The following is a 15482-nucleotide window of genomic DNA, read 5'->3' on the forward strand; positions in this document are numbered from 1 at the left end:
ACACAGCAAACCTTCTGGCAATGGCACGTATTGATGTGCCATCCTGGAGGAGTAGGACTTTCCGTGCAACCTCTGTAGGGTCCAGGTATCGCCTCATGCTACCAGTAGTGACACTGACCCTAGCCAAATGCAAAACTAGTGAAACACAGTCAGAAAAAATGAGTAGGGAAAAAAATGTCAGTGGCCTCCACCTGTAAAACCATTCCTGTTTTGGGGGTCATCTAGTGCACCTGTTGTTAATTTCATATACTGTGTTTAAAAGGTGTTCCTTTAATTTTTTGAACAGTATATATGCCCAACAAGGACCAGAAACATATTGGTACATCGTTGGACTTTGAATAGTTATACCTGCACAATGCCTGCAGCTACAGGCATCATCCTGGTATAATTTTTTTCAGCTAGCAGTCGGCTTTCATGTAAAAGCAATTCTAGTACCTAAATAGCTGTTGGATCATTTTGACATGCAGCGGGAAGGGACGCTCCTCCTCCTGCCACCTTCCACTGTTTTCTTGGGCTCTCCCCTCCCACAGGGGAATCCGAGAATGCAGCTGGAAGTTATACTGGCTGACCATAGAGCTGATCAGAGACTAGAATGGCTCCAAGCATCTCTATGGTCTAAAAAACTGGAAACTATGAGCATTTCATCTTTTACACTCTGCTGGATATTAACAGCTCCATTTTTAAATTGGGAAAGCACCTGATCACACCGATCTTGGTGTGATCAGATGCTTTAAGGGCAGAGAAGAGATCTAGAGTCTAATAAACCCCATATTTCTCAGAAAAGAGTACTTGTCACTTCCTATTGCTATCACAGGGAATATTTACATTCCCTGTGATAACAATAAAAGTGATTAAAAAAAAGGTACAGTGTAAAAACCAAAAAAAAAATCACAATTAAAAATCACCATGAACATCAGATTGAGTAATTCTAGCACTAGACATCTTGTGTAAATATAAAGTGGTGACCAGTAAATGATATTAAAGCATCACCTATCGATATTAAATATTTATGTAGTTTGACGCCCGTTGCACAGGCATGCGCAATTTTAAGGCATGTCATGTTTAGTAGCTATTTACTCAGTGTAACATCATCTTTTATATTTTATCAAACGTTGGAAACATTTTTGATTTACTAAAGGCAAATAGGCTGTGCACTGCCAGTGCACTCTGTAGTGCACTGCAACTGCACTGAAAGTGCAGTTGCTCTAGATCCAAGGGGAACATGCAAGGAAAATAAAAAAACTGAATTTTTGCTTGCACCTGATTGGATGAAAGAAATCAGTAGAGCCTGGCCTCATTTCAGAGCTTTTCCTTGGTTATAAAGCAACTGCACTTTCAATGCACTAGCAGGTGCACTTGTGGTGCACTTGTAGTGCACAGCCTATTTACCTTTAGTAAATCAACCCCATTGTGTTTTTGTGCGTTAAGATTAAAAAAGTGTATTTTTTCCAAATAGTTTGTGTTTGAAAAATCGCCATGCAACACTCACCATTTTATTCTCCAGGGTCATTGCTATAAAAATATATAATGTTTGGGGGTTCAAATGTTTTTTCATGTAAACAAAAGTGACAGAAAAGGCTTGCTCTTTACGTGGTTAAAAGAGTGGGTAATGTGTGACAGAAGCTTCTAATGTTGGCCCTGAAATGCTAGGATAGTAGAAGCACCCCCCCCCCCCCCAAATGATCCCTTTCTGGAAAGTAGACACTCCAAGGTTTTTGCTAAGGGACATGGTGAGTATTTTGCAGATCTCATTTGTTGCCACAAGTTTTTGGAAAATGAAGAAAGAAAACAAAAATGTATTTTTTCTTTTCTTTTTTTCTTTTTCAAAACCCTTTGACAAAAATTATATCTGAAAAATACTCACCATATCTCTTATTAAATTCCTTGAGTTGTCTATTTTACAAAAAGGGGGTCATTTGGGGGGGGGTTACTATCCTGGCATTTTAGGGCCTCCACAACTGTGATAGGCTGTGAGGAAGTGATATGAGGAAATATGCCCTTTGAAAGCCTGTATGTGGATAGGCTGACAAAAAGCCTCTCACATGTGGTATCCCCATACTCATTTACTTGACAACTTTATGTAAAAAAACAAAAAAAAATATGTAATTTTCCAAAAATTTGTGGCAAAAAATAAAATCTTCCATGGACTCAAAATGCCTCTCAGCAAATTCCTTGTGGTGTATACTTTCCAAAAAGGAGTCATTTGGGGGATGTTTTTACTGTCCTGTTTTAGCTCCTCAAGAAATGTGATAGGTAGTCAGAAATTAAAAGCTGTGTAAATACCAGTGTATATATACCATACTTTATAGATGCTATAACTTTCACACAAATCAATTAATATATACATATTTGGATTTTTTTAACCCAAGACGTAGTAGGATACATTTTGGCCTAAATGTGTGACTAAATTTGAGTTTGTTAGCAAAATACCTTTTTTTCCCCAAAATTTTTGGTCTTTTTTTGTTTATATCACAAAACATGAAAAAACTCAGTGGTGATCAAATACCAGCAAAAGAAAGCTCTATTTATGTAAAATAAAAGAAAAAAAAATTTGTTTGGGTACAGTGTTGCATGACAGCACAATTACCAGTTGAAATAGCAAAAAATGGCCTAGTCAGGAAAGGGAATAAATCTTCTGGAGGGCAAGTGGTTATTAGTGGCTGTGCAGTAACTTGTTTATAAGGTTCTCTATCCTCTCACATTTCTACTTTCGCTTTTCTTTTCAAGCCTATTATTTTTTTATGCTTCCTTTTGCTTTATCATTTCTGGCTGTTTATTCTTCCTTTTCATCTTCTCCTTTTCTTTGAAGCTGTTTTTTCTCTTCTTCTATCTCAAATTTTTTTTCTCCTCTGTATCCATCTTTTCTTAGAATCTCACTTCCATTATTACTAAGGGCTTTGTGGGTTTGTTTCACCACCTAAGTGGTTTCATCAAGGAAAAAGTGCAGTGCATTACAGTAAAGTGCCCATGTTGTACTTCACAAAATCTACACGAGAAGTGATATTTTTTATAAAAATATAAAAAAATTTCACATTCATAAATCAACGTTATGCAGTACTGTATGTCTATGGAAAGTGATGCATAGCAAATATTTTACATGAAATTAAGGTGATCTGTCTGCAGTTTTTAAGTATTGCTAGTTCCTTTATAGTTTTTCCCTGCAATAGAATACAGCATGGCTCAACCAATCAAGATAAAGATCTGTTGTAAGCATAATTTTATTTGTAGCTTATGTTGGTTTATTGCCATTTGTATGGGCTTATGGAAGATTCAAAACATACAAATATTTTAGTGGATATATTTACTTACAGTGTCTAGCTATATAATTTAAACCAATCCCATGCAGCAAATTTGTATGCAGTAGCGATGACTGCTCATGCTAAATATATGGATCTGATTTGTGCCATCTGGCTGTGCCTTCTATTACTAGCAAAATAAAATGTATATCAAAGGCTATACCTACTTGCTGTAAACATTTTGAGCATATTTTATTCTTCCAATCATGTGTATGGAAAAGTGACATTTCTATAGCCAGAATTATGAATGAGCCGGCATTGTCACAGTCAATGGGACAGTATCTTATCTGAATGGCAGCAGAAAATAATTATTACTGGCAGATGGAACTCCCCCTTCACTCACTGGGAAAATGTAAATTTTTGTAGCATATAGCCAGAGGACAGAGTGTTCCACAAATAGGATGAGGATACAAGTGTGTCATTCAGACAAGACACAAGGTTTAGGGCAAGTAATAATCAGTTTTGCTTGTGACAGGATGGAGGAATAACAGTGTTGAGCCATGACAGATAGAAATGTCTCTTGTTTTCTTTTAATTAAAAAAATGTTGAAATATTTTACAGTGCAAGGGGAGTAAAGGGATCACTACCTCAGGTAGATTATTTATATTATAGTATACTGAAATCACTCCTGTTTTTAGATAGACAGACAAATGTCTGCATATTAAAGTGGGTTGTACATGGAAAAATAATATTCTAACACTATAGTCTACATTACCCATTTTACTGGGATAAAAACAAATTCTTTCTTTATTTCTTTCTTAGCCTGAAAGAAAAAATATACTGTTCCAATCTCTGTTGAGAAAAAAACAATGTTCTGCAGGGTGCACCCTGTTTTTTTAAACTCAATTTAATGACCCTCCACATCAACATAGGGTTTTCCTTTTTTAAACGTAAGGCCTTTTTCAAACCTGGGAGTGTAAAAACCCATCTGTATTCTATTCTAATCTATTGAAGAATACAACACATTTTACAGAATGTCCATGAACTGTAGACTTCGGTATATTGGGTGGACCACCAAATTCATAGCAGTCCATATGGGAGAACAAGATTTAAAAAATCAAAAAATGGTTTTAAGACACATAACTTGTCCCTACAGTTCAAAAACACAATGGCAGAAACTCCACAGGCGTAACATTTTAAGGAATAGATATGGTGTAGATCTAATTTAATAAAGGACATTTCACAAAATGAGACCAAGTGGATATTTATTATGGACACTTTTATTCCTAAAGGTCGCAGTATTGAACTAGATTATAAATTGTTTCATTAGCTATTTGAGTTGGACTATAGTACATGAATGGCAAAACCTATGTGTACTTTATTTGTGCCTGCATAGTTTATATATACAATTTTATATGTGTACATTTCCCTTACTGCAAGTTCATAGCACAAACACTGTATTCCTACAGAGAAATATGATGGCTTGTTGGTTAGTAATAATGCTTTTAAGAGTAGGGTCTCAACTTCTAATTCCAGTTAAGATATTATAATCATAAAGAGTTTTTTAATCAAATTACATATTTAAGTAATTATTAAAGTGGTAGTAAACTGCAACCTTTCAAAAAAAAAATCCCCTGCAAGGCACTGGCATAATGTGCTAGTTTGCATCACATACTATCACATTATGAAATATTTTCCTTAGAACAAAGCCCTCCAGTAGTGCACTGTCACTGCTGAAAGGGCTTCCATCTTCCCCTGACCTTCCTTCCGGGTTCGCCGGCTTCAGTCTTTTGAATGGCTAAGCCGCGATGATGTCACTTCTGCGCATGCACATGGAAGTGATGGTTTACAGTACAGAGCTCTGAAAGGATGGCATGGGTATGCCATCCCTTCAGAACACATGTGCCCTTGAGATCATCGGCTGCATCCAGTATGAATATCTCCTAGGACGTATTCACTGTACTTACAGGTAAGCCTTATAATAGGCTTACCTGTAGGTACAAGTTCAAAAGCAGAGTTTACTACCGCTTTAAGTAAATATTTGGTCAGGGATGTAATTGACTAGATATGGACAGTATCATATTTGGTCAATTATGTCAATGGGCATGATTCATGATTCAATCATGGTTGACTTGGATCTGCATCACTGGGTGATGTTATTGACAGTAGGTTTACATCATGGAATGTTTTTCTCTGTGATTTTTTTAATGTTTACATTTTTTTAAATGAGTATGGGTACTATGTTCCTCATACTCATTCACTTGGGACTCCCTTATTGTTTAAGGTGGCTTCTAGGTTCTGATTTTCATGCCAGCAGTTGTCAAAATATAATAACCACAGTGGGAGATTTGTTCATCAGCAAGCTGCAGGCAGATGGTACCAAGCAGGTAAGGTTAGTTATGCCTAAGGCTTCATTACTAACAGATCAAAAATAAAGCATACAAAACAGATCTTTGAAGAGTCTGTTACCTATGGGAAAGTTTTAACAGGCAGGTTCAACAACTAGGTTAATCCAAAAACATTAAAGTAAATTGCACTATTTCCTAATCTGCCCTTTTAAATGACTAAGCACCAATGAGTGCATGCCTAAGTATTTATATTGAGCATAAATGCTCACATCAAGGCACAATAATGATGGCTGGAAACCACAGTACATTGCAGGTAGGGATGAACTTTTTTGCCAAGAACTGGATTACCTGCTGGTGGCACTATTGTTCCTCGATCTATAGGATGTAGTCCAGATGTTCACCAGTAGGTGTCTCTCAGTAACCAGCAGATCATAGCAATTAGTCCCCATATGATGCTGGCTGCTGGGAGGGTATTTATTCCCTCCTCTAACTGTTCATGGTGCCTCAGGGTAGTGCCTCAGGGTTTTCACATTCTCCTCTGACCTCTGATATCAAGTTATTTTCATTCACACAACTGCAGCTCACTGCAAAGTTTTTCTTTTTCGGACCATTTTCTGTAAGCCCTAGAGATGGTTGTGCGTGAAAATCCCAGTCGATCAGCAGTTTTTAAAAAATACACAGACCAGCTTGTCTGGCACCAACAACCATGCCACATTCTAATTCACTTAAATCTTCTTTTTTCCCCATTCTGATGCTTGGTTTGAAAATCAGCAAGTCATCTTCACCACGTCTACATGCCTAAATGCACTGAGTTGCTTTCATGTGATTGGCTGATTAGCAATTTGTTTTACCAAGCAGTTGAACAGGTGTACCTAATAAAGTGGCCGGAGAGTGATTTTAAACCATTGAATGTGTTTTTCCATTATACTACTCCTAGCTTCCCAGTTGGTGTTAATGTAAAAAAAAAAAATTCTACTTCAAACATCTGGCCATTGTCCATATCACATCTTACACAGGTTACAAACAGTTGTCTTCTTTGAATCCTCCAATCAGACTGTGCCCAATATACATTTGCTAGGTGGAATGACCAATTGGGGAGCATTATATTAGCTACTGTACAGAAAGGAGAGGGGGTATAATAAATTGTTACCAAGCTGAGAGGTAAACTAACTTCATGCTTCTACTGTGCATTGTATTATAAGGATGGCTGTGTGTGTAATATCATGTAACCCCATGTACTTATAAAGGTTGATTTACTAAAGGCAAAAATACTGTGCACTGCAAGTGCACTCCAAGTACACTGCAAGTGCACCAAAAATGCAGTTGCTCTAGGTCTGAGGGGAACCTCTGAAATGAAGGGAAGCTCTCATGATTTCTATCATCAAATCATGTACAAGCAAATATGCTGTGTTTTTTTTAATTTTCCTTGGATGTTCCCCTCAGATCTAGAGCAACTGCACTTTTGGTGCACTTGTAGTGCGCTTCCACGTGTACTTGGAGTGTACTTTCGATGCACAGATTATTTGCCTTTAGTAGATCAACTTTTTTTGTAAATACTGTTTAATGTGTAATTTGTATACTGTATATCATGAAACCCTATCAATAAATGTACAGCATATTGCAGTTTGAACTAGCTCTTTTGTTCACAAATCCTAAGATTTAGCTGTGTGTATGTAAATACTCCTATAGTGATTGGAGTGTATTCACATGTACATTTTTTTTTTTTTTTTTATTATCCTCACCTGAATGTTTATATTCAAATAGTTTTTATTGAAGAAAGTTTTCAACAATTTATCACAACATGTTATACACATATAGAACGAGCAATGTTCACAATAAAATATATAGTCAAGAAAACAAGTAAATATTAGAGAAAACAAGTTCCCACTATTTAGCTGGGAATGGTGTAGCAAGGCCTCGGATACTTGAGAGGTATGCTCAGAGGATTGTGAACTTAGTGTGGTTGAATATGTGATAAACCGTATAGGGGAGAAGGGCTAGAAGGGAGGAAGAGGAGGGGGGGGGAGGGCACCAGTCAGATGTGATGACTACAGTATGGTGGTATATTATTATAGTTGTCACTTAACAGAGCAATTAGGATCTTGAAGCCACCGAGACCATTGGAAGCAGAATTTGTGATATGAGAAATTTTGGATTGCTGTTCTCTTTTCCATCTCACAATGGAGATTAAGCTCCATAATGAGGGTTGAGATCGAGGGGGATGTGGTGGATTTCCATAATTTAGTGATATTGTTTTTTGCTATTGCTAGTACGTGAATTATGATAGTACGAGAATCCACGGGAAAATTTTCTATTCCTATATGAAGGAGAGCTATAACTGGGCTTGGAGTCGTTGGAACTTTAGATATGGTGGAGATCAGTAGAAATACTTTGTTCCAATACGATGTGAGAGATTTACATGACCAAAGTATATGGAGGATCGTTCCTATTTCTCCGCAGTGTCTCCAGCACTTGGGCGAATGTTGTGTGTAATAGAGATTGAGTTTAACAGGCGTTAGATACCACTGATGTAGGATTTTCATGTATGCTTCCCAGTGGGAGTTACATTTGGATGCTTTGTATGTGGTATTAAAGGTTTTCGACCAAGTGTAAGGAGAGACTGGTTGGTGGAATATTTTTTCCCAGTTAGGCAGGGAAGTGGTATGTATATTAAACTGAGTGTTATTTATAATTGAGTAGAAGGTTGAGATTCCTTTCTTGGGGTAATGTGATCTCTGAAAGAAGAGGTGTGCCCTGGAGGGAATTATTAGTTCTAGAGATAAATCTATTGTATGTAAGGCGTGGGCAATTCTCATGTATGTGAATTTTTCATTGTCAGGGATGTGAAACGTTGCTTGGAGGTTAGTAAAGGATTTTATCTTTTGATCTGTATATAAGTCTCGAATACGGGTTATACCTCGATTTTCCCATTGTGTTAGGTTTAGTGAGGGAATGATGAGGTGCAAAGTAGAAATTGGAGTAGAAATTTTTGTTGTTTCATTGTCTGGGTAATGAGAGGATAAGAGGTCAGACCAGGCTTGTAAAGAGGCTTTTATACATGGATGTTTAGATAATGGAAGAATTTGGCTATTTAGAGGAAGGAATAATAGATTATCAGGAGTATGTGGGAGATGTGGCGGAATTTCTAAGTGGGTCCACAATTTATCTCTGGTAGGATGCCACCAAAAGAAGAGCTGGTCTAGGAGCACAGCATTGTAGTAAGATTTTAAATGAGGAAGGCCTGCTCCTCCTCTGGAGGGAGGTCTTATTAGTAGATTTGTCGTGCATCTAGGCTTTTTTTTGTTCCACATAAATTTATTTAGTATCGCTTGGAGTTTGGAAAAAAAGTATTAGGAACTGGAATAGGAAGAGTACGGAAAATGTAAAGTATTTTAGGTAATATGCACATTTTTAAAGTTGCTATTCTACCCATTGTCGATAATGTGGATGTGTGTAGTTGTTTGAGCTCCCGTGGAATGGAGTCAACTAGAAGTTTATAGTTAGCTTCATATAACTGGTTAGTTGAGGGTGTAAGCTTTATTCCCAGGTATGGAATGCTGTGCAGTTCCCAAGTGAAGGGGAAATGCTTGCTCAGCATATTTTGGGTCTTAGGAGGGGTGTATAGGCTTAAGATGGAGGATTTTGGCTCATTGAGCTTGTAGTAGGAGACTTCTGAATAGTTGTGGAGATGCATGCGTATCGATTGAAGAGATTTGTAGGGATTAGTAACCATTAGGATGATATCATCAGCAAAAAGGCTAATTTTATGATCCATTTTGGAATGCGTAATACCTGTGAATGTTGGGTCATCCCTAAGTTTAGAGGCCAAGGGTTCAATTAATAGAGTGAAGATTATGGGAGAGAGGGGGCAGCCTTGTCTAGTGCCATTAGAGATTTGGAAGGGTTTGGAGAGTGTACCATTAGTTAGAACTGTAGCAGAGGGTTTGGAGTAGAGGGCAAGTATTGCTGATAACATCCAATCTCTAAGACCAAATTTTTGGAGTGTGAGTTTCATAAAAAGCCAATGGATTCGATCAAATGCTTTTTCAGTGTCTAAAGATAATAGTAATGAGGGTTGTTTGGTGGTTTCAAGCTTGTGGAGGAGGGATATTATTCTTCTAGTAGCGTCTGGTGCTTGTCTACCGGGGACAAAACCTACCTGGTCAGGGTGGATTAGCGTGGGGAGGTAAGGAAGTAATCTTTGGGCAATTATTTTGGCATATAACTTTATGTCCGTGTTTAATAGAGAGATCGGTCTATAGTTATGTACCAGTTGGGGATCTTTGTTTGGTTTGGGAATGGTTGTAATTACTGACTGTAACATTTCAGAGGGGAATATTCCCATAGAGGCAACTTGAATAAATAATTCAGATAAATGCGTTGTAAGGTTGGATGCCATTATTTTAAAGTATTCGTTGGTAAAACCATCATTTCCTAGGGATTTGTTTAGGGGTAGTGTTTTTATGCTACGGTCAATTTCTGCAGGGCAAATTGGTATTGATAGCGAAGTAAGTTGGGATGCTGAGAGAGGGGGTAAGTTGGTATAGTCTAGGAATTTTTGGATGGTAGTGGTGGTGGGTTGGGTCGTATCAATATCATCTTTGAGGTTGTATAGTGTGTGGTAGTATGTCGCAAAAGTGTCGGATATGTCTCGAGGGTTTGTAAGTAGTGCATGAGTAGTGGGATGTTTAATCGTTGCTATCTTAGTTTTAAGTCGCTTTTGTTTAATCATTTTTGATAGGAGTGCATTTGCTTTATTACCGAGCACGTAGAATTTGGATTTAGCTCTCTGTAGGTTAAGATCGTAGTCGTGTAGCAAAAGAATTCGTAGTTTGTGTCTGGCAGAGGCCAGGGACGCGGCTATAGTAGCATTTGGGTCAGTTTTGTTAATTTCTTCGTTACGTTTAATGGAGGAAAGAATTTGATCAATTTGATGGGATCTTTGTTTTTTAATGCGGGAATTTAATTGTATAAGGATACCTCTCATGTATGCCTTATAGGTGGGCCAGAGCGTGGTTATAGGCATGTTCGGAGTTGCGTTAGTCTCAAAAAATAGGTTATGAGCTTCTAAAATATGTTTCTGGTGTTCAGGGTTCTTCAGGATTGCAGAATTTAGTCTCCAAATAGGCGGGATTGCTAAGCGTTGGTTTTCATCCACTGAGATGTGGATAGGAGCATGGTCTGACCATGTTATCGTACCAATTGTAGATGATGAAATATGTTGCAGTGTCCATTTGTCCGTGAGGAAAAAATCGATTCTGGAGTATGAAAGATGTGGAGGGGAGTAGTAGGTGAAGTCTTTCTCGTTGCTATGTTGACATCTCCAGATGTCGTAGAGGTCATGGTTATGTAGGAATTGATTGAAGGTCTGTTTAGACGATCTTTTATCAAAAGATGAGTCTAGGTGCGGATTGCCGATGATATTAAAGTCTCCTCCAATGATAATTCTTCCTTGTTTTAGTGAAGAGATAGTGTTGTAAAGCTTGTTAAAGAATTGCAGCTGGTTTTCGTTGGGACCATATACATTTACCAAAGTGTAGAGGTTGTTGTTCAGTTGGCATATTAGAAAGTGGTAGCGACCCTGAGGGTCAACGGTTTCTGATATGAGTTGGAACTGGATAGAGTCTTTAATGGCTGTAATAACCCCATTTTTTTTTTAAAGTTCGTGGCCATGAAGATGTTTGGGAAACGATGGAGGTGGAATTTGGGTATCTTGTTTGTAGCGAAGTGGGATTCTTGGATAAAAACTATACCGGTCTGGAATTTCCTAGTTTCTTTTTGGAGCATTGATCTTTTGAATGGAGAGTTTAAGCCACGGACATTAAGGGATGTGATGTTAATCATTGTGCAGGTCTTAAAGCGCTAAGCGAAATGTTTGAGGTGATATTTGAAGGGATGTGAGATTGTACAAGCATCTCCAAGTGAGGGAGGAGGTAATCAAAATTGAGAAATCGGTTTAGGTTCGGTTGCTGGATTAAGGTGAAATTTCCATGAAAGTTCATCATTAATCTGTAGGTGATAAGGCGGATTTGAGCGACTGGTGATGGTGCCAAGGAGGGAGGTGAAAGGAAAGAAGGAGGGGTGTAAAAAAAAAGACTTGCGGAAAATGCAAGTGGTCTGAATAGCTTGTATTGCTACTTCAGATGTGGGGGGTTCAAACAGGCTTTGGCCATAAAAAAGGTCAAGCCAAACAGTTTCTAGTAACATATAACTCCAAAAACTCGGCCGATCGCCAGAGATTATTGAGGGGGAATGACATTTTTGAGGTGCTACGTTGATGTTATAGCGGGAGCGAGTAGTGACACGCTTAATCAGCTTCCATACTCTGAGAATGAGTAGGTGTGTTTTGTGGTGTGTCTTCAGGTATTATTTTCCAGGCTTTAAGCAGGTCTAGGCCTGCTTCGAGATTTTTAATGATGAAGGTTTTACCGTGTTGTTTTACGGTTAGCTTCGTGGGGAATCCCCATTGATATGCTATACCATGGTTTCTCAAGGCTTTAGTAATGGTAATCATCTTTTTGCGGTTAAGCAGCGTGGTCTTTGAGAGATCTGCGAATAACCGGATATTTGCATGTGACGGTGGTAGTGTAGATGTATTTCTGGCTGCCAGCATAATGTTATCCTTTATGTGGTAGAAATGAATCCGGGCTAAAACATCTCTAGGAATGGAGGCCGATAGGAATGTTGGTTTAGGTAGGCGGTGGGCTCGGTCTATGGCCAACTCCAGGTCTGAGATGGATGGGATGAGGACTTTTCTTTTATATACTGTTGTATATAGGATAGCAATGCTTCATTAGCGACGCTTTCAGGTATACCCCTAAACTTGATATTGTTACGCCTTGAACGATCTTCCAGGTCAGCTAGTTTCAAATTAATTTGTTCGATGTCCGAGGTATGATCTGTGTGTGCGTCAATCAAATCATTGTGCGCTATAATGATGTCGCCCATTTTGGTTTCAATATGTTGTATTCTTTGATCTTGGTGTTTGACCACGTTAGTGATGTGTACCAAAGATGATGATAACTCATTATGCAGGGTTTGTTTAAGAGATAATAGCATGTTCTTCATGCATATCTCAGTTACAGGTTTATCTGTTGCTGGGAATGCCTCTATGACAGGGAGGTCTGTGTGTAGCTGTGAGGGTGAATCACTGAGGGCCTGACATGTCTGCTGTTGTTCAGGGTCCAGTCTCATTCTGGACTTGGCTGGGCTTCTTGTGGTGGGGGACAGAGGGGGAGACAACTCACCAGGGTCCCCTGGATATAGTGGATATCGCAGCCTGTGGTCTTGTTGCTGGGCAGAGTAGTCCCCTTGCTGCCTGCTGTCTCTCATGTCACTGCCGCCGGCGCCATCTTGGATTCCTGCCGTGATGGCAGGGAAGAAATGCGTTAGGTTCCCCGGCTACCCCAGGGTTTTCCTCCTGCGGGGCATGTCTGGGGAGGTTCGGGCACCTCTCTTACAGGTCGCTGCGGTGTCGGAATTCCCTGGGGTCTGTGTGAGCCGCGATTGTTCTGGCGGCTGGACGGAGTGGTTCACACTACACGTCCATACGGGAGCCGGCCGCGCATGCGCCCCCCTCACATGTACATTTAGTCTAATGGCGACCATGAAGGGACATACATTTGGTAGTCTCTTTCAGCAATATTTAATGTGGTTGCAATATTTGCAAGATCACGTTAATAAAAGGTTTTCTATGAAAGGGTGTCAAGAAAGCCAGAGAGCACACAGAGACAGATTGCACAGAACCCAATGTGTGGCATTTATTGGGGAGGTTTTTGGGGCACGGACAACAGTTCCTTTAGTCCACGGATCCACACTAGGCACAGCAACACAGTAAAGTTCTTTGGAAGGAAATATGGAACAACAGGGGTATGGTAATCCATAGGGTTCAGTCTTTTGGGCAGCATGGGGTTAGTCCACTTACTGGATGTGGGGAGCCAGACACAGAGGGTTACAGTCCATACAGGCAGCTCCAGGCAGGGAAGGGTTAAGTCCGTTCGGCTCACAGGCAACAAAGAATTGAATCCAGAGAGGGAAAATGTCCAGCCCGCAGGCTCACAGGGAACAAGAGGTAAGTCCAGGTAGGGAAAATGTCCAGCCCGCAGGCTCACAGGGAACAAGAGGTAAGTCCAGGCAGGGAATGGGTTCCAGGCAGCAGAGAGTTCACCCCACACCAGAGAGGATCCTGCAGCACTGACAGTCTGGTCAGTGAGGGAGATGAGGAGGAGGACGGGGGATGGTCGGATGAGAGAAGCTGGCACTCAGCACAGCCTTCTCTCACACATGCAGCCAGGAGAACACCCCAGGGGTTTCCTTGCTCTCTCTTAAGTATGGAATCTGCTGCAGTGGTAACCTGAGATTTCCTGTCGGGTCCTGTCTCCAAGGTCTCCAGACCCACCCAGGGAACACGGCCTCGGGCATGGAGCATGGAAAGATGTGCATGAGGAGGAAGGGAGGAGGGGGCCTGTTTGTGAATTCCTTCAGCAGGAGGCCAGACTGCCAGGGACAGGGGGGTGAAGGGCTGCTGAGGGCTGCCTGTGTCAGTGACAGGGAGGACTAGAAGTCCCAGCATGGACGGGACAAAAGAGAGAGGGGCTAACTCCATGACAACCCCTCAATTCTACAAGTGCCGCCAGGGGAACCTCAACAGGTTCCCGTGGAGACACTTGAGGACTGCATTTACTGGGGGTCTTGCTGACAGGACAGCCCATCTGCATTGTGGTGCTGGCTTCCCCATCGATATTGGATGTTGAAATTGTAGGGTTGTAAGGCCAGGCTCCATTGTAAGAACACAGGGTGCCATATATGCTTCCTATTGAAATGGCTATGACAAATAGCTTTGTGGTGTAGTTTGAAATCCCACTTTTGTTCAGAAATCCTAAGATCTACAGTAGCTATATATATGCAAATACTTCCATAGTGATTGGAGCGTATTCGCCTACACACTTAGCCTAGTTAACACTCCCCATTCTGGCTTATTCCTGACCTGCTATGCCTTTCTCCTGCATCCTGCTATGCCCTTTTTCCTGTTGTCTGTTCATAGCTTAATTAGTTAGTTTAGGTAGGTGTTCTCATGTTTTCATTAGTTGGATTCACTAACACTGGTTTGGTTCACTTTTAAATAGGTTCTTTGTTTCTAATTCATATTTTTTTGTGTATTTGGATGTTTGTGTTGATTATTGTGTTTATATTGCATGTCACTTGTGCTGTTTTCCTAATAAATCACATTTAATGTCGCTTAGTTTTGAGTCTGGTGATCCTGTATAGATCCAGACATATCTGGTCACACCTGCCCTATGGGATACCAGAACTTGGTATCCTAACACAACACTGAGGCCAGAACAACTATATTGGCTGCATATGGGATCTGTTACTTTGATTGAATTCACTTGTTTCAAGCTGCATCCAGAAGAGGTATTTTCCTATGTATTACTAACAACATAGGAAAGGAAATATTGCCATCAAATATTTAAAGAGCAAGACTGTACAGGAGAAGACGGAATGATTGTTGGAATGCATTTGTCTGGCTCATTCCTTTGTCGATCAGCGCAGTGTTTTATTTACTGAAGTTCAACTCCCCCTATTCATATTTGCTTTAAGCTTGTTTTACCCATTGACTCTGGCAGTAATGATTTTCCTCTGCAATTTAGTGAGTCTCAGGTTGTGTTACTAATTCGGCTGTTGCAAATAAACCCTATTTTTATGAGCATTTTTGAACATATTCATGACAGGCTGTGCTGGATTGAATTAATATAAAATCTCTTCTCAGATAAGGAAATTATAGGTGGGGGTTTGTTCAACCCAGTACTATAAGCTTAGGCAGACATGTCATCCACACCACAGTTAATTTGTTTTACTCTTTTTCTATCACTATACACAGCATTCCCAAAAATCTTCA

Source organism: Staurois parvus, unplaced genomic scaffold (assembly GCF_062004578.1).
Source record: "Staurois parvus isolate SC_StPar_1 unplaced genomic scaffold, SC_StPar_1.0 ptg000045l, whole genome shotgun sequence".
Lineage (NCBI taxonomy): Eukaryota > Metazoa > Chordata > Amphibia > Anura > Ranidae > Staurois > Staurois parvus.